This window comes from Vombatus ursinus, unplaced genomic scaffold (genome assembly GCF_900497805.2).
Source record: "Vombatus ursinus unplaced genomic scaffold, bare-nosed wombat genome assembly UNPS02009835.1, whole genome shotgun sequence".
Lineage (NCBI taxonomy): Eukaryota > Metazoa > Chordata > Mammalia > Diprotodontia > Vombatidae > Vombatus > Vombatus ursinus.
This window is the reverse complement of record NW_020949613.1, coordinates 22889860-22916059: the sequence shown is the minus strand read 5'-3', so window position 1 is coordinate 22916059 and position 26200 is coordinate 22889860. Positions and strand designations below refer to the sequence as shown.

Here is a 26200-nt window from a genome sequence, read left to right as displayed (position 1 = left end):
TACTCGTCAGGGAGTTTTTCAAGTGAGGGGCTCAGGTTCATGTCTTATTCAGGAACACTAAAGAGAGCTTAGGTTTATAAGTTACTGTAAAGACTATTTCAAATAATTTACAATTTAAATAGACTTGTATGGACTGGGCTACAACCCTAATCATCATCTATAACATTGTTTACATGAAGTAATGCAGTCTAAGTTCCAAGCAATCAACTTGCAAACAGACTTTTGGAATACAACCCCTCCATTAACTTGGGAATTGCCTAGGAACTACATAGGCATATTCCAGTTTTATTAATCCTCTTCCTTCTGAATTCAAAGGAGGGACATCAGTTGCCCAGTTGGTGTAGTGGGAAGACATGGAGTCAGGAGAACTGGGTTCAAGTCCTAACTGACCCTTACTGGCTGTGTATCCATGGGCAAGTCCCTTTATTTCTCTGAGCATTCATTCCCTCATCACAAAATTAGGATTATAATATATTGCCTATCTCAAAGGAATGGACAGCTAGATGACAGAGAGGATAGAGTGCCAGGCCTGAAGTCAGGAAGACTTAGCTTCCTGAGTTCAAATCTAGCCTCAGGCACTTACTATCTGTGTGACGCTGGGCAGGTCATTTAACCCTATTTGCCTCAGTTCTTTATCTATAATATGAGCTGGAGTAGGAAATGGCAAACCACTCCAGTATCTTTGCCAAGAAAACCCCAAATGGGATGATGAAGAGTCAGACATGACTGAAACAACTGAACAAAAAAAAAAACCTCACAGGATTGTTAAAAGGAATGTGCTTAATTAACCTTAAAGTGGTATATAAATGTAAGACACTTGAAAATATTTAAATGAGGGGAAGATTGGCATTTGACCCTTTATTATGTTCAGAGCCAAGATAGATTCCACAGAAGAAGAAAAAAAGGCATTTAATTTTGGTAACAAGTGTCCACAGTTAAGCTAATAATTGGTATACAGACTTCATCTTAAGGATTCAAATGAACATGTGTTCTGTTCAGTCATTTCAGTCATATCTCCTTCTTCATGATGCCATTGGGGTTTTCTTGGCAAAGATACTACAGTGATTTGCCACTTCCTTCTCCAGCTCATTTTACAGATGAGGAAACTGTGACAAACAGGGTTGCCCAAGGTCATACAGCTAGTAAGTATCTTAGGCCAGATTTGAACTCATGTGTTCCATACTCCAGATCTACTCTATACACTGTGCCAACTATATGCTCCTCAAATGAACCTGGGTTGGTACTATTACAGAGTAATAGGAATTATACAATTAGATTATTTCATCATGAACTCTTGAAATACTACAATACCATAAGTCTTAAATATAGAGGTATATGGAATTCAATAATTTGGGGGAAGGAGAGAAAAAATAAATTTATATGATAACTTTATATATTTAAAAGGAATAGCAAGTTGTACATAATAGATTTGCAGTTTCATGTGCAATCATCTTTTTTATAATACTATATTATAGAAATATTTGTTTTATTCCATAAATTTAAAAAATTTAAATAATTCAATGTAACTGAGGATATAATGTAACAGGCAAGAACACATCTTGCTCAGTATCCAAAAAAAAGAAAAAGGCTGAGTAGCAATATACTTGGGGAAAACTAGACAGAAGAGGATAAGCAAATATAAGTAAATATATAGAATCAACCTCAGACCACAAGACATTAGGTCATCCTTTAAATCTTGAAGGAAAACAAATAATTCATTGGGTATGATGTGAAGTCATGTTCTGAATCTAAGGGCTGCATTACCATCCAATTTCCTGGTTGAGAGAGAGTCCAGCAGAGGACTACCTTGGGAAGACTAGAGCTGGCCCAAAACATCACTGGAGAATGGTGGCAGGAAACTTGTCATTGACCCCCTAAGAGCCATGTGTACTTTTCTAACCTAAGTTGAGCTTGGATTTTAAAGGTCATTGATACTGCTATTTTTTTTTATATTTATATTATGTTTAGCGACGGGAGAAGGAAGAGAAGAGGGTAGAGGTAACATTGAGCAAGCACACTTTTAAGCAGTGGAGATAGTTCAGAAAAAATGAAACTTTATTTGCTTGCATCATGACCTATATGTTCTGGCTTTTTGAATCAAGATAGAGAACCAAGCTCTTAGGTAGAGAGTCAGAGCCACTACCCTCCTGTTGGGTAGAAGGGTTCAACAGAAAATCAACAGAGAAAGAATGATCAGCTCTGCCGCTGCTTGGACTTCAATTTCTTCATTTGTATATTGTGGAGTAGAAAGAGCACTGAACTTGGACTGATGGGAGTAAAAACACCAGCTCTGCCCCTTACTACGTGTATGTCCTTGGGTGAGTCACTTTAGTAGTCTGGCCTTCCATTTCCTCATCTGTCAAGTGAAAGGATTGTACTGGATGACCTCTGAGGTCTCAGCCAAATCTAGATCTATGATTCTATGACTAAAGTAGGCCCCTTCTAGCTCTTAGAATCTACTATTCTATAATTTTTAAAATTATTCAAATACAGTGGATAGAGGCCCTGGAGTCAGGAGGACCTGAGTTCAAATCTGGTCTCAGACACTTGATACTTACTAGCTGTGTGACTCTGGGCAAGTCACTTAACCCCATTGCCTACCCCTAAAAAATTATTCAAATAAAGAAGTGATCATAAACATTTTGTCACAATAAACTTTTTATAATTACAAACTCTTTATGATAAACTTTAGAGGGAAAAGTAGGCTTCCAGAACATTTCTGAAATCTGGAATAACCAGTTCATTACCACTGTCACTAAGTAGAGTCACCAGTATCTGCCAAAGCTGCAAAAATGGCCTCCTGCCATGTTGCTCATTTCCTTCAAACAGCAGTAAGAATATTCAAGAGCATCTGGGACATCTGGTTAATGTCACAATCACTTCCCAGGGTCTCCCTCTGCCTCCTCTTCACTGAAGATAATGGTAGCAATAGAATATAAACACCCAAGAGTGATCCACCGACTCACAGCCTTTGCTTCGCCCCTGAGGGTGATTCAACAGGAAAATTTCCCTTCAGACAAAAGTTAACAAGTGACAGATGGTGCTACAGATAACATGAACTTCTGCTAATAAAAAACCAGGAAAAATGTTAAGGTACAGTAAGTCCTTTAAGATTTGCAAATGTACCACATGTTGAACAACTTCTGAGTGTGTGAGTGCCTGCGTGTGTGTGTGTGTGTGTGTGTGTGTGTGTGGGTGAGTGCGTGTGTGTTTAAGGGTACTTGGGGGGTGTGAGGAGAGCACAAAACTAAAACTTTATATTGCAACAAAGAAAACATGGTGCTTGATAACCTAGGACTCCCTTTATCTCATTTTTTTTAGCAGAACCAAGACAACATTGTATACAGTAACAGTAATATTGCTTTAAGAATGACTTTGGCCTGCCTCCCTACGGGGGTCCTGGAGCTCCAGCAGCAGCACCAACTGTGAAAGAAAGTCGATGGTGATGTAGTAGGAGGGACAGAGACATGGGTGTATCTGAAGGGGAGCAGAAGCAAGCCCTTGCACCGCCCCTTTGGGGGCGGTAGGCGGGACTAGGTAAATAGAGTTGCATAATATTGCAGCCATGGAGTTGGTGCTGAATAAGCTGAAGGGCACTGTCACAAAAGTAACAGCTGATGTCACCAGTGCAGTAATAGGAAATCCTGTCACAAGGGGATTTGATGTTGCTCAACATGTTTACAGTGTTGGCAATGGACTGGCTAGCTTGGAAGATTTTTAATAGCACAAAAAAGTCAACTAAACAGGAAATGGCTGTTTTTGTCTTTGATAAATAGCTGATTGACAAATATCAGAAATTTGAAAAGGATCAAATCACTAATTCTCTAAAATGAGTTAAACAGTGTATCCGACTTCGACACCCTCAACTTCTTACAGTCCAGCATCCATTAGAAGAATCCAGAGACAGACTGACATTTTGTACAGAAGGTTAGCCAATATTCTTGGGAACTGGGAAAATCTGCCTTCCACAGGGTACCCTGACATTAAGGATTATAAACTTTATGATATAGAAACGAAATATGGGTTGCTTCAGGTTTCTAAAGGATTGTCATTTTTACATAGTATTGTGAAAATGGTTCATGGAAACTTTACTCCAGAAAATATAATATTGAATAAAAAAGAAGTCTGGAAAATAATGGGCTTTGATTTTTATATACCACTAATGAGTCCTTCTCAACAAGAGCCTAAGTTTCCTTGCAAAGAGTGGAATCCAAATTTACCTTCCTTATGCCTACCAAATCCTGAATATTTGGTTCTTCAATGTATATATTCTGTGAGCTGTGAGACAGCAAGTGATATTTACTCTTTAGGAGCTGTTGCTTATGCTGTATTTAATAAAGGAAAACCTATCTTTGAAGTCAACAAGCAAGGTATGTATAAGAGCTTCAGTAGGTAGCTGAATCAGTTAAGTCGTCTAAGATCCAGTTCTCATGAGAACATACCTGAAGAAGTCTGGGAACATGTGACATTACTTTTAAATATAACTCCAGCTATCAGGCCAGATGCAGATCAAATGACAAAGATTCCCTTCTTTGATGATGTCTGTGCAGTCACACTACAATATTTTGATTCCTTATTCCAAAGAAATAATCTTCAGAAATCACAGTTTTTCAAAGGACTCCCAGAAGTTCTGCCCAAACTACCCAAGCATGTGGTAGTATAAAGAATTTTGCCTTGATTAACCTCAGAATTTGTAAACCCTGATATGGTATCTTTCATTTTGTCCAATGTTCTACTAATTGCTGAGGAATGTACCAAAGAAGAATGTGTCAAGTTAATTCTGCCAGAATTCTGCCCATCTTTAAGCATCAGGAGCCTATCTAGATTCTGTTAATTTTCCTGCAAAAAAAAAAAATGGATTTACTGCTAACCAAAACACCTCCAAATGAAATAAAGAACAGTGTTCTACCAATGGTTTATAGGGCCTTAGAAGTACCTTCCATTCAGATACAGGAACTTAGAACATCATTCCAACCTTTGCAAATGTCATACACTAACCATCCATGAAAACTTCTTTGATACCAAGAATTAAAAATGCATGTTTACAAGCATCTTCCCTTGCTGTTCATGTAAATTTATTAGCGTGCTTAGAAAAGATTTTGGAATACATGAATAAGTGGTTTGTACTTGATAACATTCTAAACTTTCTACAACAAATTCCATCAAAGGAATCTGTACTCTTCATGGGAATTTTAGGTGTTTACAAGTGTACTTTTGCTCATAAGAAGTTAGGAATCACCAAGGAGCATCCTGCTGGGAAAGTATTGCCTCATCTAATTCCTCTGAGTGTTGAAAATAATCTTAATTTCAATCAGTTCAATTCCTTAATTTCAATCATCAAAAAAATGCTTCATAGACTGGAAGTGGAACATAAAACCAAAGTGGAGCAATTCCACATAATGCAAGAACAGCAGAAATCTTTGTCAAATGGATGTGTCTGAAGAGACAAAAATTCCTAATGTTGGTAGCCAGGTTGACAAGGTCTTTAACAATATTGGTTTGTTTTTGTTTTTTTGTTTGTTTGTTTTGGATAGGCTATGGGGTTAAGTGACTTGCCCAGGGCCACACAGCTAGTAAGTGTCATGTGTCTGAGGCCAGATTTGAACACAGGTCCTCCTGACTCGAGAGCCGGTGCTTTATCTACTGAGCCACCTAGTTGCCCCAAAGTCTTTAACAATATTGGAGCAGATCTTCTAACTGGTCAGACAGTAAAGAGAATGGGATACAGAATACACAGAAAAGAGCATCACTGACACTTGAAGAGAAGCAAAAGTTAGCAAAGGAATAGGAACAAGCCCAGAAGTTGAAAAGTCAGCAGCCACTAAAGCCCTAGACCCACACCTCTGAGTTCCCCCTCAAAAAGACTAAGGACTTGACAGAAACTTTGATGGATAATATGTCTGCTTTGACCAGTCATTCTGTTAACATGCCCCAAATTTTTGCTTCCACTAGCTTCTCTTCAGTCCCATTCATGGGGATGGGCATTATTCTTTTCCACACTAGTTGATTATACAAAGAGAAGTTCGACAAATGACCTAAATGCCAACATGGACTTTCAGATGCCAGCATTCAGCCTGCCAGCCGGTGCAAGCAGCATCTCTTCAGTAGCCCAGGCACACCTGCAGCAGCCCAGATGACTCTGGGGACACGTTATTGTTTACCAAACCTGCACACTCAGAAGGCTTCAGCTGGAATGCCATAGTAGACCTTATACAGACCCACCAATATGTCTGCTCTGGACAGTCTGTTTGAGCCTCAGAAATGCAAAGTTAGCATGAACCAGTTATCTCAACTGAAACCAAACCAATGTCTTAATCAGTTTGTACCTCCTCAAGGATCCCCAGGGATGGGCAGTTCAGTAAACATAGCTGAATATGGTAGGACAGGCTGCCTTTGATTTGGAGGGCAATCCTTTCTTTAACCTACAGAACTTTGCACAGTCAGCCAATATGACTAGTAGCATCTCAGCTAGCAATGATTTAAAAGGTCTTTTTCAGTAAGACATCCCGTGTTCATTTTGAAGGATTGATTGCATTTTAATCACGGGTAAGCTAATTTCCATCTTGGTATGTTTGATTGAATATCTGGCTTGGAGGAACTTTCCCTACAGGAAGGAGTCTGAGAGATTTGGTGGAGAAAAACAAGAGTATCCACATCAGCATTGTAATGATGTAGAATCCTGTCCTTTGTCCACATTGAATACAGTGTGGTTTGTTCCCTCCTGCCTTCTCCCACATCCTCTCCCACCCCACGCCTTCTCAGTGACCTGAAGGCATGGCCCTCAACCAGGCTCTTTCAGAAATGAAAACATTGGTGTCAATGGATCATCTCTCCCTGCATAACTTGGTATGACAGATCAGTGACAAAAAGGAGTCAATGGCATTTTCACATTTTATCTGCTCAGTGCTGCCAGCATCAACATGTCACAGCTTTTAAGTCTTAATTTTAATTTGTTCTTTACCTAGTTGCTTGAATTGATTCTTGAATCGGTGTTTCTCTAAGTAAAGCAAACTCTAAGCATATAGAAAGGATCAATCCTTTCTTTCTTAATCTTTATGCATTTGTTGTTTTCTAGACAATTCTCAGCAAAAATAGTAAAATTACACTCATCTTGCTTTTCATTGGTTCAAACAGTAAAAGCCTCATAAATCATCTTCAGTGAGAGACACATTATTGTAAAACCTAGTGGAGCATGGACTGCCTCGTGGTGTAGTGGGTCTTGTTCCTAGGTTCCCCATAGAGTGTTTGTGATCATTTGGCTCTTTCTTCCTATGCCTATCTGAGCAGACTAGCCAGGTTAGATGGGCATAGTCAATTGGCACAGCTCTCTTTTGCAGGGCGGCTCCAAATGTAATAAACTTTACTTCTCAAAAAAATGAGCAGTGGTATTTTGTGCTTGCCAATTGTGATGCTCAGCATGTCTATGATATAGTCTGACCTCTTCTCCATTAATGTGGCTGAATGTTAATTCTTCCTTTCCTAAGAATTTCAGGAATCTTTATTCTAACATTTTGAAATTCAAAGTTGACAATTTGGCAGAAGGAAAGAATTAATTCTTTAACATTTTTACAGAAAACCTATGTGCTTTATTTTTTAAAGTGTTTCACCAATGATATTGTCCTTTCATTTGCTGCTTTAAAAAAAATCACAGGGCTTTTTTGCTGTAAATATGATTTGTATTTTATTAAATTATATTTCCACAGTTAATGCAGTGATAAATTTAAACACATCTTTCAAAGAATCATGTATGTGTATCTAATGGTGGCTACCTTCATATTTTTATTTTGAATTATCTGGAACCAGCAGTGGTTTTAAATAAATCATTTGAAGTTTTGAGTGCTATTGATACTCTTGGTAGGTGTCCTGGGTTATACTGAAATTGATTATAAAATGTGATTGGATGATTTTTTAAAAATCCTTGTTGCCAACATATGATATGAGGGGACTTTTTAAAAAAATAAATAAATCATCTTCCACATCTGAAAAAAAACTTTGAGTGACTAAGTCATTTTGACAATTATAAATACCCAAATTAACTACAAAGGACCTATAAAGAAAGATGCTATCTGCACCAAGAGAAAGAACTGATAGGTTCATATAAAATTATTTTACTTATATATACATACTTGTTTTTAATGGTAGCCATCTGGGGCAGGGAGAGGGAAGGAAAAAAAAAAGAAATTTACATGATTATCTCATTATTTATTTAAAAGAAATAGCAAGCTGTACATAATAGATTTGCAGTTTCATGTGCAATCATCTTTTTATTATTCTAAATTAAAAATAAAATAATAAAAATTGTGATGATAAAAAGTTGGGAGTGTGAAGGAAGAAAGAAAGGTCAATGATTGAAAAGGGAAAAAAATAGAAATGTCAACTTTTTTGCACATCCATTTCCTAAAAATGTGCCAACCAGTAAGAAGTTGTTGTTAGTTGGCAATAATGCAGACAAAAACATTCATTTAAGCAAGAGAGAATAGCATTGACTGAGCCAACATGGCTATTGACACATACCTATTACTGAGAGGAAAATATACTGAGCTAAGAGTTGTAAATGAAGGGGAAAATATACTGTTATAATCAAAGGAAAATGTTATTGGGCTAAAGCCAAGAAATATCCTTGGTTTAGATTTTGTTTCACTTCCTCATAATGTAACTAGTTAGAATTCTTTTGTTTTCCCCTTGCAGAAGCATCCTATTAAACCTTTTGAACTGAAGGGTTTACCATGACAATAGAAAAATATTCATGTCATCTCACGTGTAGAATTCAACCTCCTAGGTCTCCAGAGAAGTGGGATCATCTCTGTGTTACATGCTCAGCATATACTAAATAAAAATTATAGGAAACAATTTAGGATTGAATAACCATATTATAATAACAACAACATGAATAATAATAGCTAATATTCATATAGTACTTTAAGGTTTACAAAGCATTTAATGTATATTACCTCATTTGGGTCTGACAACATTGTGAAGTAGGAGTTATTAAAATGCCTCATTTTACAGATAAAGAAGCTGAAGGGGAAGTGGCAACAGAGGTAGGAAGGATGGAAAAGAGAATGAGAAAAAGAGAAAAAAAGAGAGATAATCATAAGTGTTGACATATGGGGATAAACTAGATATGAATGATACAAAGATAGAATAGAAATAAAGATAAGTATAATTTGCTATTGGTAATATGCTGCAGCTTACTTATTCTCACCATTTGTCTCACCACTGTTTTTTGAGTAAACCATAATTTTAATTCTTCAAAGAATGTGAAGTACTATAATTAGTGCCCACATTCACCTGAATAACACTGTTTTTAATAAATTGAGGTTTTGTTTTAGGGTAAAGTTTGAGATCATTCAAAGTCTTACGCTTTCCAAAATTCAATCCAAAACATTTTCTTCCTCTTATTCAAGACAGCTCATTGACCACCTTCTTTGTCCATCTAAGATATATCTCCTTACAGATCAGCTCGATAAGCTATCTATACAGCAATGTAACTAAGCATAAAAGGAAAACAGAAAACAGAAAACAGTTTCTCAGATAAAGACCTTGTATCTCAAATACATAGAGAACTTTGTCAAATTTGTAGGAATATGAGTCATTTTCCAATTGACAAATGACCAAAGGATATGAACAGGCAGTTTTTGGAAGAAGAAATCAAAGTCATATATAGTCACAGAAAAAATGCTCTAAATCATTATTTTTAGACAAATGCAAAGTAAAACAACTTTGAGATACCATCTCACACCAATTAGTGATAGAAGGGGAAAATGACAAATGTTGGAGGGGATATGGAAAAATTATGACACTAATATACTATTGGTGGAACTGTGAACTGATCCAACCATGTTGGAGAGCAATCTAGAATTATACCCAAAGAGTTATAAAAAAGAAACAAACTGTGTATACTTTTTGACCCAGCAATACCACTATTAGGTCTGTTTCCCAAGATGATCAGGAAAAAATAAAAGAACCTATGTGTTCTAAAATATTTATAGTAGCTCTCTTTGTGATGGCAAAGAAGTGGAAATTAAGAGGATGCCCATCAATTGGGGAATGACTGAATAAGTTGTGGTGTATGATTATGATGGAATACTACTGTGCTATAAGAAATGATAAGCACATTGATTTTAGTAAAATATGGAAAGACTTGCATGAAACAATGAAGAATGAATCGAGCAAAACCAAAAGAACATTGTACACAGTAACAGCAATATATTTAGATCAAGATTATATAAATATAAATGAAAGGAAGATAGATACAATTAATGTAGATAGAGATATAATTTCAGATTGTAGAGATACAGAGAAGAAGAAGCACAGTAGAGAAGATAGAGGGTCAGCTTTGGAGTCAAGAAGACCAGGGTTCAGGTCCTGTCTCTGGCAATTAGCTGTGTAATCGTGAACAAGTAACATAATCCCCTAGTGCATCTGGGCAACCTCCTAAGGCTCTAAATTACAAATAAACTGCACATTTACAGCAGGGAAAGAGAGTTTTCACCCAAAAAGTTTCCAACTGATGAATCACCAGTCCAAAATCAGACAGATCAATATGCAGAGAGAGAGGTGAATGTAGGCAGACATAAATGATGTACAGAAACTGATGGATCCAAATGTGGATATAATCTTAGGTACATATTCAAAGATATAAATGTAGAGAAAGGTTTTAGTCATGACCTTCTGTTTCTACTGTATTGAATTCTACATAGTGAAATATGTCAGAGGGGACACATGAAGTCTTCTATTTCACAAGTAGGAGTCCATGAGAACAGAATGTCAAGCAGATGAAAGACAGTTTGAAAAACAAGTTACTTGTTTTAAACAATCATTGCTTGAAAATGGCCCTGTCATTGAAGGATAGGAAAGTCAGAAAGATAAACAATGACAGAATGATGTCTTTTTTCCCAAAAAAGTAAGGGCTTTTTTTTTTCACTACATCTTGCAAGGCTGCATCTGCATACATAGGAACAAAGCCGTCTTCAAATTACCTAAAACATCCTTTTCAGGTAGCACAATCAGTCACTCCAACAAGCCCCGACTGACAATCACTCTGCAGATGTTATATGTCAGTAAAAGTTAAAGGATTGGCTTTGAAACAGTTCTGATGTCGTGCAGATTACTATAAAAGTCAAAACAATAACATATTAGAAAAAAAAACCATTAAATATTTGGTTGGTTGAGTCAGAAAACATTAAGTTATGCTTAAAAAATCTCTGGGTAAGTGGCATAGATAGTTCATGGTCTTGGAAAAGAGTTTCAAAAACAATCAAGACCTTTCTTTCAGAATCAGGAAATCTCAGAAATGCTCCCAAGGGGGCAAAAGCCCTTTAAAAATCAAATGAAGCACTGAGCAATAGAATGTTACTATAATGAGAATAATAATAGTTTCCATATGTGAAGTGCTTTGCACCTAGAAAGTGCTTTCACATCCAATATTTAATTTGAACTCCATAATATTCTGTGCAAAGATGGATATAATTATCCCCATTTTGCAGAGAAGGAAGCTATGTTACAGAGAAGTGAAGTGACTTTACCTAAGGTTGTAGAACTGCTGTAAGGCAAAGCTGGTATGAAGCAGGTTTGGGATTCAAGGCAAATGAGGTGACTTACTGGATGATGATAAGCTAGCATTGATATAATGCTTTAAGGTTTGTGCAGTGCTACGTCTATGTTACCTCATCTGATCCTCATAACAACCCTATGACGTAGGTGCTATAATGATCCCCAGTTTACATTTGAGGAAACTGAGGCCAAGAAATACAACCTGGTTTGCCCAAGGTTACATAGGTAGTATATATTTGAGGTGGGATTTGAACTCAAGTCTACCTGACTCCCCATCTAATGCTCTTAAGCAATGTGCCACCTAAAGTGCTAGGCTTGCAGTAAGGAAAATCTAAATTCAAATCTCACCTCAGACACTGACTTCCTAGTCACGTGACCTAGCAAATCACTTAACCTCACTGGGCCTGTTTCCTCATTTTTAAAATAATGGGGTTTGACTCAGTGGCCCCTAAGGTCCTTTCCAACTCAAAATCAATGATTGGATAGAGACAAAACGTTGATTGAATTGTACCTTCTCACCCTAAGCCCAGACTTTCCTCGATATCCCACTTACTGAAAGACTTAACATGATTTCAGAAAAAAACTGAAGAGAGGAAATAAAAATAGCCGAGGTATCACATTAAGTAAAAAATTGAGACTATAAACATCTAAATATTAATATCAACTATTACCTGAGAAGTCTGAGTCTTAAAAATATTCTCATCTTGCTGCAGATATCTCTTCCCTAAGAATAAGGAATTTTAATCATATAAGATTCTAATGGTCAATTCAATTCAACTCAGCAAGCAAGTATTAAGCCCCTACCATGCAATAAGCAATGTGAAGGGCACTGAAGATACAGAGACAAAAACCAACAGACCCTGCCTTCAAGGAGCTTGCATGCTATTGCCTGATCTAGCATTAAGGAACCTTTGTAGATTAATTTTGGAATGGGTGAAAGCAAAGCAGAAATGAAGGTATGAGGCCCTGTCCTTAAAGAACAGGGACAAAGATAAAGGACAAAGGTGAAGAGTAATGAGGTAGAGCTAGAAGACATAGTGTGATGTCTCCTTCTGTTACATTGCAAGCTACTTGAGAGCAGGGGACGGTCTTTCTTTTTATTAATTGAAGCACTTAGCACAGTGCCAAACACATAGTAGATGCTTCAGAAACAGTTATTGGATTGGATCCATGCTCTTACTCTTTCAGGAGGTTGTTAGGTGGTCCGTGGGCAAGATTATGAAGTTGGTAAAGACTGCCCCACGTCTAATGCCCTTCTCCCCTTGGTGGCTATACCTTTGGTCAATTCCAAAGAGGTGCCTATGCCCTCAAAATTACTTCTCAGAGAATCACAGAACTTTAGAGTTTGAAGGGATCTCAGAGGTCACCTAGCCTGAGCCATATGTGAATGAATTAATGAAAGAATAAATGAATGGAAAGTATCAAATATCTACTATGTCTTGAGCACTGTACTTGGCACAACTACAAAAAGTGGGGTAGTTCCCACCCTCAAAGAGATTATATTCTAGTACAGATAATACATAAAGGGGAGTTACAGACAAGAAGGGAATTTTGGTCTAGGGAGTCATGGGAATGGAGAACAGAGCCATAGAGCAGTTAATCATCAAGTCCTTTTGGAAGCAATAGTAGTGTTGATGAGATTGCTGTTCTCTAAGCAAGAAATTTCCAATGAAGGAGTGTTTTGTTTCAAGGAACAATGGGCCAAAAATGTTCAAAAGGAAAAAAAATGGGTGAATCCATTGTACCACATGGGATATTATAAAAGTAGTTAGAAATCCTATAAAACTAAAGGTCTCAAATTTCCCAAACTGAAAGTAATAAAATGTGATAAATACTATCAGATATATTTTTTAAAATAACATTTATATAGCACTTTTATTTATAATATCACATAGGATCCTCAAAACAATTCTGACAAAGTTTTATAACAATTTTACAGATGGGGAAATTCGGGCTCAGTAATTTGTTGTTTTTTTTTTTAAGTAACTTACCTCATCTTTCTAACTTAAGGTCTAATGGTATTTGTTTTTTCCCCATTAGACAACACTACCTCTAAATCCAATGTTGTTTAGTATTTCTACATCCACTTTGAAGCTTTTATAGTCTGTCCAAAAAATCTAAATGAGTAAATGACCAGAAAGTTATTCTAGAACAATTACTTTCAGATTGATTCTCCTAAGTAAACAGTTACCAAATATTCTCATAATGAAATCGGTGTGAGGTCTTGTCTCCATAAAGCAGTAAACAAACAATGCCAATGAATAAAACCTCCAAGTCACAGGTTGTCAAAGTTAATTTCTCAGGGAAAGTAGTTAATGAAATTGTACAGTTTTTAAAAAGTGGTTTCATATTTTGTTATTTATAGTTTTCTTTCTGGCAGAGATTTGTGTAAATTATGCCTAAAGCTCTAAGGGAGGCCTTAATGGTTTTCCTAGTATAATAAAGAAGCTACAAAACCAGACAATGACTGCATTAAAAACAACAACATCCTCCCAGAGAAGGTTTAATGCCAGTATCTCCCTTCACACCCTGACTGCTTATCTCCTTTTAATCATGATTTATTGAAGAATTTGCCCACTTTGCTAAATGTATTCATTTCAGTTCATTGCTTCACAGATTTTTATCTCACCTGCACTTGTGAAAACAGATCTCAGAAATGTGTTGTATTTTCAAATAATTTACTATTCATGTGGAAAAGTAGATTTCATTTAAAGAGAGCCTGCATGGTGTAGAGAAATGGTATTGAACTGAAATAGAAGGGGGGGGCACTAAACCATACAAAAGCATCCCTGGGTGTGTATATTGATTTTTAAAACTGCATACTTACATGATTGATATTTTATTGTATTTTCATTTATTTTGTCAAATATTTCCCAATTACATTTTAATCTGGTTCAGGCAACATGGAGAATGCTGCTGGTCCCATGTTTGACACTTCTGGTTAGTGAATAAAGAGTTAATTTTAGTCAGGAAGACCTGGGTTCAAATCCAGATTCAGACACTTACTATCTGAATGAGTCTGGGAAAGGAAGGAAGGAAGGAGGAACAGAGGGAGGGAGGGAGGAAAAAATGAAAGGAAGAGGGAATGGAAGGTAGGACAAAAGAAAAAAGCATTTTTTAAGTGTCTGCTATGTACCAGGCTAAATACTATCTCATTTGATCCTCACAACACCCCCAGGGAGGTGAGTGCTATTACGACCTCCATTTTGCAGTTGAAATAACTGAGGCAAAGATTTAAATGACTTGCCCAAGATTACATAGCTAGTAATCATCTGAAGCAAGCTTTAAATTTAGGGCTTCCTGACTCCAATCCCAACATCCTATTCACTGACCCACCTTGCTACCTCAGTTAACCTTCCTGTGGCTTAGTTTCCTTATCTATTAAATGAAAGGTTCAGATTCAATGGCATGTAAGGCCCCTTCCAACTCTAAAGTTATCATTCTATTGTTGCAAATTGTTTTGTATAAAGTGAAGGACTATTTTCATGAAAATGGTCACATTGCCCAGTGTGGTATATTGAGTTTAGAGCACAGGGATTTGGAGTCAGGAGGCCTAGGCACAAACCTTAGTTTTGATCTTTATTACCCATGTGATTATTGGTAAGTCACTTCACTTCTTTGGGCTTCAGTATCTTCATCTATAATATATATGATAAAACAGAAAAATGATATATGTTGGAAATGTGGGAGAATTGGAACACTAATGCATTGTTGGTGGAGTTGTGAACTGATCCAACTTCTGAAGAGCAATTTGGAACTATGCCCAAAGAGCTATAAAACTGTGCATACCCTTTGAACCAGCAATATCACTACTAGGGCTGTATCCCAGAGAGATCATAAAAAAAGGGAGAAGGAGCCACATGTGCAAAAATATTTATAGCAGTTCTTTTTTGTGGTGGCAAAGATTTGGAAATTGAGAGAATGCCCATCAGTTGGGGAATGGCTGAACAAGTTGTGGTATACAAATGTAGTGGAATACTACTGTTCCATAAGAAATGATGAGCAGGCAGACTTCAGAAAAAACCTAGAAAGACTTACATGAAGTGATGCTGAGTGAAGTGAGCAGAACCAGGAGAACATTGTACACAGTAACAGCAACATTGTATGATGACTGACTTTGATAGACTTAGCTCTTCTCAGCAATGCAGGGATCTAAGGCAATTCCAAAAGATTCATGATAGAAAATGTTATCCACATCCAAAGAAAGAACTATTGAGTCTGAATGCAGATCAAAGCATACTATTTTCTCTGTTTTTTCCTTCTTTCCTGTGGTTTTCCCTTTGGTTCTAAGTCTTTACAACATGACTAATGTACAAATATATTTTAAAAATAAAATAAAACTGTTATCCTGAAAATATATAATATACGATCGAATTTATCTAAATAACCTCTAAGGACTGTTCAGGTCTAAGTTCTATGAATTGGTGAATTTGGGCTCCAGTGCTACTGATTTTCCTCCTCCACAAACATCCTCCTCCAACTTCTGATGGCCCAGAGGTGACAATGGGTTCTCAAGAGATATGCCAGTAGAACACAAGCTCTGACAATACCTTTGAGTACAGTCATGGGAGAAGATTGCTTTCTAATGGACAATTCAGCTCACCTGAGCATGGGAAAGTTCATTCATGCTAAGTGGGTGACATTGTGATGAATGAGGTCACCATTATTACCCATTAAGCAAAGAAAAAGAAAAAAATAACTGAACCAGTTTTGATCAGGTTCTCTCTCTGATTCTGGTCCCACCCTGGCTGAAAATTCCAGGAAATCTTTAAAAAAAAAAGTTAAGTATGGCATGTAACTAGAGTCTTCCCAAATGTAAGTAAGAGGGTTCAGTCCCACAAAAGTATACAAAATATAACATGGTATTTAGGAATGGGACAGCTTTTTATTTCTTCCTCCACCACAGGATCTGAATAAGATACAAAATATCCCCAAATAAATAGAAACAGTAAGTACAGAACACTGTAATAGGTCATGGTAATAATCCCCCAGGAGGGAAAGACCCTTTCTGAGACTACTGAAGAGATTATCTCCCAATTCTTCTTGAAGGCGCAATGTCTAAACCAATCGTAGCAATTATCATGAAAGGTTGCCAACATTCAGACCTCTTCACTAGTCATGATACAGCTTTAATTCTTACCTATAAGATCTTCCTATTGCTTTCCTAATTCTCTGAGAAAAATGCTGTCATGGAAATCTTCTGAGCAACTAATGCCTAAATGTCAAACTCAGGAGCCCTTGGACTCAGGATTACCTATGAAGTCACCCCCAGGCTGGAAATGTCCTTTTCTCAAGTTCACTAGTCATTGTGATGGGGTTGGGATCTGGGCCCCAGAAAGGAAAAGTCCTCCACATTCCCACTTGGCCAAATCTTTGGCTTTCGCCTGAGGCTATAATCCCATCAATTGGACTTTCATTGTGGACCTCCCTATGGCCCCAGGCCACTTCTCCATTCTCCCTTGGCCATGTGGTCCAGGTCCCTGGAATTCTATTACCTTATAGACTACTTGGCCACTCCTAGATCCCTCCCATAGTCTTTCTGTATATAAGATCCATCTTGGCTCCATTAAGATGCTCAGATTTCTAAAATCTAGCCACTGCTCAAATTCCTATAATCTAGCCACTGCTGGGATTCTTATAATGTAGCCATGGCTCAGATTTTCACAATCTAGTCAATGGCCCACAGATGCTCAGATTCCTTGAGTCTGGCTAATATGGCGAATCTTCAATAAATCTTGTTTTTGGTTGCAAGAAGGCTTGGGTCGAATTCTTTAGGGCAGGACCCCTAACCTCTAGACTCATCAATTGGACCTGTGATCAGGAGAGGAAAGAGAAAGACTTAGCAAGGACACGATAGCTACAGCTTCAAGTGTTTGAAATACTATCCTAGGGAAAAGGAATTAGATGTATGTTTTACTCCAAATCACAAAACTAGGGGAAATGGGTACAAGTTGCGAAGGGGTAAATTTAGGCTTAAAGCAAAGAAAAACTTCCTGATGATTAGTATAATCCCAAAAAGGAAATAGCTATCTTGGGATGTAAAGAGTTCCCCCTTAATGAAGGTATTCAGTTATAGAATGGATGATCAATTATTGTATATGTCATAAAGAAGATTCTTTTTCATACATAAATAGCATAAATGAACCTTCCATAAGTCTGATACTCTATATGTGTGATTCAACATGTGAATTGAAGCTACAGGTATTTTAAATCTAAAGCTTATCTACCCCAAATCAGAGGCCATCATCTTGATCTTTTTTTTTTTTTGCCATTGGACTCCGATGACTCTGGAGGAGAGTGAGGAATTTGCACCCCTCTGCCTCACTAAAATCCAATTCACAGGCAAGTCAAGACACCACCCTTGTGATGTCATTGGCCCTCTTCAAGAAGGAAGGACAAACAACAACATCCCAAAGCAGATAAGGGAATAAATGGAAATCAATCTAATTTAATTCAACTAGCTTTCACCTAGCACTTATATAGCATCTACTACGTTTCAGGCACAATGTTACTTACCTCACTTGATCCTTATAACAGCGCTGAAAGGTAGGTACTATTATTTTACACATGAGAAAACTGAGGCAAACAGATGCTAAGTGACTTGTCTGAGGTCACACGGCTAGTAAATGTCTGAAGTTGGATATGAACTCATCTTCCTGACTCTGGGTCCAGCACTCTATCCACTGTGCTACCTAGCTGCCTCATTTGCTAAGTGTAAGCAATGCGGCACCATGTTTTGGCAGTAGATAAAAATGCATGTTACAGAATAGTTTGAGATAATAACTAACATTAAGAATAGGGGTGAGGCACAAGTGATCATAGAAGGCTTCACAGAACAGCACTTTAGCTGAACCTTGAAGAAGACCTCCTGCTCAAGTATAATAGCAAGGACCAAAACTCACAACACTAATAGGAGAGGTCCCATGGGTAGATTAGGAGAATTTCAGTGAAAACAACAAATAATACCACCTTAGCTATAAATATACATATATCTACCATTAAATCCAACATGTCTATGAGTTTGGGAATGTTTAAAAAAATAAAGAATTTAAAATTTTAAAAAAAAAAACTTGGGGCAGCTAGGTGGCACAGGGGATAGAGCACTGGCCCTAAAGTCAGGAGGACCTGAGTTCAAATCTGACCTCAGACCAAACACTTGACACTTACTAGCTGTGTGACCCTGGGCAAGTCACTTAACCCCAATTGCCTTTCAAAAAAAATAGAGAATTGAATTGAATTCATATAAACTTTTTAGCAAGATCTGTTAAGATACTTCATGTAGATTTCCACTGACAAAAAAACGATAGCCTATTAGGGCAATTCCTTGCATTATGTTAACAATTCCAAGTTCATTTGATAGAAATTTTATCCTTTCATCTTCAGGCAAGAAATTAAACATCATTTCTTTAGTACAAATTTTATCTTATTGAAAGCAAATTGTTTGTATTTATTTTTGCATGTACTGACATGTATAGTTACCTAGGTTCTTAATTCAAATTAAAATATAACAAAAATTCAATTTTCTATAGTCATACTATGGTGATTATTGTAACATTCAGAACATGTCTCTAAATTTAGATTAATTTAGTCATTGGAAAGCTTCAATATTATTAAGTATTTTTTTGTGCTATAATAATTTAAGTTATTGTGGAAGAATATTTTGTACACTTCTCAGTCCCTAGTTGGAAATTCATAGTGACCTAAAAACGTATCTGTGAAATTTTACAAACCCAGTATTCATAATTAATATGCCCAGTCTGTAGCTTTTATGATTTCAAGATACTTACCACTGTGTTCAGCATATTCACAGCAAACTATGGTTGACAACCTTAAAAATAACAATTACTTCTTTTACCAAGTTTAGGTTCCAGTCAAAATTGTACAGGTTCAGAATTATGAACCAAATTCAAACATACATGTTTTTAAATTAATTAATGCTAGGTAAAATATATGCCTATTCACAAAAAGAGAGTTGGGTGAAAGTATAAGATACATATATATATATATATATATATATATTTTAAAATAACCTAAAAAACTGCTTGGAATCAGAATGACTCTTACAAAACAAGGTTTTGATGACATAGTTAAATGAGTCCAAAACGTGTGCATCGGATTTCCCTTTAAAAAGAGGTACATGTGGTTATAAAAATTGAGAGTGGGAAAATAGAGTAGAATGCATTTTGGATTTTCTTAAATGCTAAACATCAAAAAATAATTTCCAATGTTTGGCAAATGCCAAGAAGGCCTAATTTAATAAATAGTTTCGCTTAATATTCATAAATAACCTCATGTTTTAAAATTAACTTGCTTTTTCACCTTCACATCATTATTTCACATTTGGCTTACAATCTTAATCCCAACACAAAATAACAATAAGAAATGGAGGTATTCATATAATCCTGAACTCTATTTTTTTCTTCTTCAACAACTATAGGGAGGCCAAAAACAGTCTCTGCACTCAAAAAGCTTACAGTCTAATGGAGGAGACAACATGCAAACCACTATGTACAAAGATATATACTGGATAAATTGGAGTAACCACAGAAGTAAGGCACTAAGATTAAGAGAGACTGGGAAAAGCTTTTTGAAGGAGATAGGACTTGAGCTAACACTTGAAGGAAGCAAGGGAGGCAGGGGTAAAATGTAAAAAACTAGGAAGGTAGGAAGGGGTCTGATTATGTTTAAAAGTCAAAAAGAATATTTTGTATTTGATCCTGGAATGTAGGATCAACTGAATAGGGAGCAACTGGATTTTATGCAATGGGGAGAAAAGAAGGTGACATAGACCTGAGCCTTAGGAAGATGAATTTGACTACTAAGTAGAGGATGGCCTGGAGTAGGGAGAGACCCCAAAGCAAGGAAACCAACCAGAAGGTTATTGGAAGATTCCAGATATGATGCAATGAAGGTCTACACTGGGGTGATGGCAGTGTCAGATGTTACAAAGGTAGAATTTGGCAATAATTGGATAATGGCAGGTGAGGGGTATGTTGGTAGTACTCTCAACAGTAACCAGGAAGTTAGGAAGAGGGGAAGACATGGGGCGGGAGAGGTGTAATAAGTTCGGTTTTAGACATGTTAAATTTTAAATGTCTATGGAAACATCCAGTTAAGTTGTTGGGGAGGTAGTTGGAGATGTGAGACTGGCAATCTGGACTATTATTCCTGATGTTCATGCCTTCTCATGAATTCAGTCTCCACCCTCCCCGTCTCTGCCACAGCCTTCAACATTCTGAGTACCAGATGACTCCTAGAATTCACATTCCTCCTCCTAGGCCAAGATACTGCCCCAGGAGGCAAAATACTATTTCAGAGAAGTTGGTGTCCCAGTTCACAAACTATACTCCTGTGCCTGGAGATCAAACTTATCATGAAATCTGCCCTTCGAATCATAGGCACATTGCTTCTTCTCCCATGGGAATGCTCTTCAATGTTACATACCCTCACCTGCTGGGGTAAGACTCCCCCCTATCATTTTCCTACTTTCATTCCCTCACTTCTGCCACATCATCCATTGTCCTGCATCCCTTCTTCTTGCCAAGAGATTATAAGAATGATCACCCCTCTACGGTTCACTCATTGACTTGTCAGGAGTGCATCACCCTACCACCAGACAACCTGACCACCAGGTCAGATCCTCTCTCACCATTTATGCACCTTCACCCTCCACATTTCCTTCCCACAAGATACACTGATTCACCTATAGGTAGGTTATGGAGGCTAGTTTATGGTGCTTTAGTTCTGTCCCTCCATCATCTTCATTTCTGTATTAATCCTACTTATAACTTTATCTTCTTGTGTCTTTTTTTAATCCTTTAATGATCACCTTCTGTCCTTTTTGTTAGCTGTCTCTGGTCAGACTTTTCATCTTTTTCTTTTCATTCATTTCTGTACTGGGATAATTGATTCCATTACTGTCTCAGCTCTGAGTTTGTTCTTTCTCCACCCCACCCCACCCCACCCCCCACCCCAGGTAAAGGGATCAGAGACTATAGCCTTAAAAGTTTTTAAAGGTCAGGAAAGTGATTGTCTGGGTTTTATAGCCAGCTCAGTGCTGATGTCCCAAGAAAAGAGTGATCTTTAGGACCCAGGTCAGGGAAGGCTGAGATGAGGACTTATTAGGTAGTAATGCCACATCTGGACATGAACTTTTGGGGACTAATGTTACATGGAAACTTTCTAAGAATGAGTCCATTTACCCTAGAGACTTAGGCGGAATAGGAGAGAGTATACCTCTGAGGAATTGGGGGAGGGGGAAAATTTGCATTTTAATTTTTGCTATGTCTTCTAAATAAATATCTTTTTGTAACAACTGATTGATGTTAAGTAGTTAAATGAAACTGGGCGAGGGTTGATCAATGGCAGCTAGCAGTGAGAGGAATAAAACCAGTGGGGACTTCAGCAGATGGCACAAGCCCCTCAGGGTACTTCAAGCCCTCCAAGGGGAAGATGCAGTTTGCCTCATTTTGAGAGGGTGAAGCCAGAGTGTACTTGCTACACAAAATTTAAAGAAAGAAGGAAACTCCTAAGGATAAGCAATATCAGTTAACCATGCAGTGGTGAAACATAGGAAGTGGAGAAATTAATAATAAATATAATTTATATTTTGTGCTTGGGTGTGTGAATTTTTTTAAATGTTGATAACTATATTTTACTATTATTGGTTTCTTCAGTAATCCTATGTATTTAATTTTACGCATTTAAAAGCAGTATTTTGAGAAGGGGTCCATAGGCTTCCCCAAACTGCCAAAGGGCTCCGTGACACAGAAAAGGTTAAGATCTTCAGCACTAGAGTATCTCCAAGGTCTTTTCCAGGTTAAGTTGCATATTAGCTTCATGAGGTTGATTCATTAAGAAAAGCCTTGCCCTTTTCACCTCATCTGGATTCTTAGAACTTGTAGACACACTTCCTATTCCAATCCACCCACAGGTCAAATTGCTGAACTTTCCCCAAGTTACAAAACTACCCTTCAGCATTTCTGGATCATTTGCCCCTCACCTTTAAGACCCAAGTGTCTATAGAACCTATTGTTCATTATTCTTCCTGGCTAGGGCAAATAATGCTAGGAGGAAAGCCCTGTTTGGATTCTAATTGCAGGACTGTTCCCATGACTCACTTAAATGTCTGGAGAAAGCAAAGTTAATCTAATGAGGGGTGACCCTGACAATCTTAAAAATATTACAAATCTGTTATTAAAAAAATTTTGACTTGCAAATAGCTTATTACATAAGGGAACCCTTGGCCTAAAACAAAGGGCTGCTTTGTCTCCAAGGACAATAGGGCATTTACTAATAGGCATTTGTGGTAACTTTTTTTTGTTGTTGCAATTTTCCAGGAAGGGAGAAGGAAATTCTAAGTCTGTCCTGGCCACTCTTTCCAGTGGCCCAGAGTCATATCTATTTGTCTAGACTCTGAAGTTCAACTAATCCTGCTAATGCAAGCTGGGACCTGAGAAGCCTGTGTTACCACTGCCTCCCAAATGAGTACAAGAGGCTGGCAACAACCTGATACAAGGGATGGAATGGTTACTCTCATAGCAATTGGTGGTATCCCTCTCTCACCAAGTCATGCACTGAGTTCCCTAAAGAAGAACATTCCATGTTCATATCCACCCCAAACCATAGCATATAAGTGTTCATTTAAGGCATTTAAATTTAGTCCCAAAAAACATGAAAAATTAAAATCAAAGCATTTAATGAAATAACATAGCAAAAAAAGCAATAAAATATTATAATAAATAAATAATAAAATAAAATATTTCCTATAAACCTGGAGTGCACTCTCACAAATTCATATACCACCTGTGGGATGAATGGACACATGTAAGGTACAGGTGCAATGAGGTCAACATGGAACATTGCATTTGGAGTTAGGAGGAGCTGGAAATCTGCCTCTGACAGTAACTTGCATAAATCTCAGCAAGGCATTTTATATGGCTCAGGATTTAATTTATAGATGGGCTGTGATCCTCGTTGGTGGAGGGAACTCCCCATGCTGATTAATTCATTGATTCTCAATGTATGCTTGTGTTGCAAATGACATGCTGGCTAGAGTGTTGAACTGGAGCCATGAAGCCCTGTCTTCATTCATCTCTGAGGCTTGTTGTATGCCTATGGCTTAATCATCTAACCAGGGGTGGGGAACCTTCAGCCTCAAGGCCATATGTGGCCCTCTAGGTCCTCAAGTGCAACCCTTTGACTGAATCCAGAGTTCATAGAACAATAATGAACTTTAGTTTCTTTCTCTTCAAAATGGATATAATAACTGTTTTACCTAACTCACAGTGCTGTTGACAAACTCAAATAAAATAATCTTTGTAAAACACTTTGAATATTTTAAAGTGCTATGTAAATGACAGTTATTATTATTTTACTCCACCATAGGGCATCATGTGAACTGACATTTTTCAGGTGTTATAGTTACATGCTCACCCTAATAGTTATGCACTATTGTCAGCATCAAGGGGTTCTTAGCAGTGAGTGCCAGGCGCTCTAAGATTGCCAAAGAAAAGGCTGATTCTATTCCCTGACTCTATTCATTTGTGAGTCAAGATGGTCATTTTGTTCATCTAGTGTTATGGTGTATATAAATGCATAAAATTAATTCTTGGGTCAACCATTATTCATTAGGAAAGTTTTTCCCTCTTGCTCTTGTATTGCATTTAAATGAACTCTAATCACATGACATAATGGAGTGGACACATAAGCATTGTTTGATTATATAAAGTTGTAGCTCCTCATCCACAAGGAAGGTGATGGGAAATGTAGCCTTTCCTAGCTGGAAGGAGGCATTGAAGAATTGTGAAGGATCAGGGAGGTAGAACTAAGGAAATTTTACTCCTGGATGCAGATTTGGACCAGGGCAGGGGTTATCAGATTGCAAGAGAAGGGTGTTGCTGTCCTGAGTTGAATATAATCATGATCCATTGGAGATTTGTACAACTCTCTCACCCACTTAAAAAGTGACCTATCGGAATTTGTTGCCAAACTATGATGTGGTGAATTTATTCGCTTTCTGCTTCCTGACTCAGTGAAGTGGCATCATAAATAAAGTATTGGATTTGGAGTCAAGAAGAATTGAGTACAAATCTAGCCTCAGACACTTATTAATTATGTGACTCTAATCAAGTCACTTCATCTCTGCCTGCCTCAGTTTCTTCATTTATAACTTGTGTGTTAAAATAGCAGTTACCTCACAGGGTTATTGTGGGGATAAAATGTCATAATTTTGCAACCCTTGAAGTGCCATATAAATTATATTTGTTATTTTTTTGTAATTTATTTATTTAAAATTTAAATACAGAACAAGAAAAGAAAAAAAAAAACACTCCATGTGCACAGCATTCCCTAAGATAGGATTCAATATAAAACAATAAATTTCCATTTCGAGAAAGCCTATATGATAAATACTACACATAGTTTCAAAGCTGCCCAGTTTTTCTTTGCTTCCTTGCTGGTTTTCTTTTGTTCTCTACTTCCCACTTTTTACTTTATTTTTTTTTCTTCTCCTTCCCCCAACTACCCTAAAAAAGGTTACAATTAGGTGAGGATATATATACATACACATAAATATCTATAAACATACACATATATACACATAGATATATATATGTAAGACTGTATTATGCTCATGTCCTCCCATGATCTGTTTCTCTGAAGGTGGATAGCATCTTCCTTCATAAGTCCAAGTCTTTCCATGATTTTATAAATCAGCCAGTTCATCATTTCCTACACAATAGCAATATTCCAATCCAATCACATCCTATCTGAGAGATTGACTAAGAAAGTTTTTTCCCCCAATTTTCTGCATTCCTTCTATTCTTGGCTACATAGGCTTTATTTACACAAGAAAATTTTAATTTAAAATAATTGAAATTATCCTTTTTGTACTTCAACAATGCTCTCACCTTATAATACAGTTTAAGGTCTGATATTGCTAAATCTGCTTCCTTTACTTCTTTTTTTTCCCAGTTTCTTTGAAGTTCCTGTCCTTTTTGTTCTTCCAAGTGAACTTTGTTATTTTTTCTAAATTAGTAAAGTAATTTTAGTAATTTAATTGGGATGATATTGAATAAATAGATTAGGTAAAATTGTCATTTTTAAAATTATATTGGCTTTACCTTCCAATAAAGAATAAATATTACTTCAATTATTTAAACCTGAATTTATTTGTAAAAAAGTATTTTATGCTTATGTACATATAGTTCCTGCATCTGTTTTGGCAAGTATATACTCAGATATTTTTATACAGTCTAGGTGTTTTAAGTAGTCTAAAAACAATATTAAATAATATCATTGACAGTGTAGTTTCTTTATTTTTCACTTTTGATTAAGTCTATTTTAACTTTAACTTTGTCTGAGATCATTATTACTTTCCCTGCTTTCTTTTTACATAATAAAATCTACTCTGCCTTTTATTTTATCTTTGCGGGTATCTCATTTTTTTTTTGTTTCCTGAAAGCAACATATTATTGAATTCAAATTTTTAATCTGCTATCCATTTCCATTTCATGGGTAAATTCATCCCATTCATGTTCTAAGCTACAATTACTTATTGTGTATTTTTCTCCTTCCTATTTCCTCTATCCTTTCTCACTCTATTTACCCTATCCCTCCTCACTCCTCTGCTTTACTTCTACTC

At 36.8% G+C, this 26200-nt stretch overlaps 1 pseudogene; it reads left to right on the top strand.

The window, feature by feature from the left end:
• Positions 1-3565: 3565 nt before the first annotated feature.
• Positions 3566-26200, top strand: part of LOC114036431 — an 82078-nt pseudogene continuing 59443 nt past the window's right edge.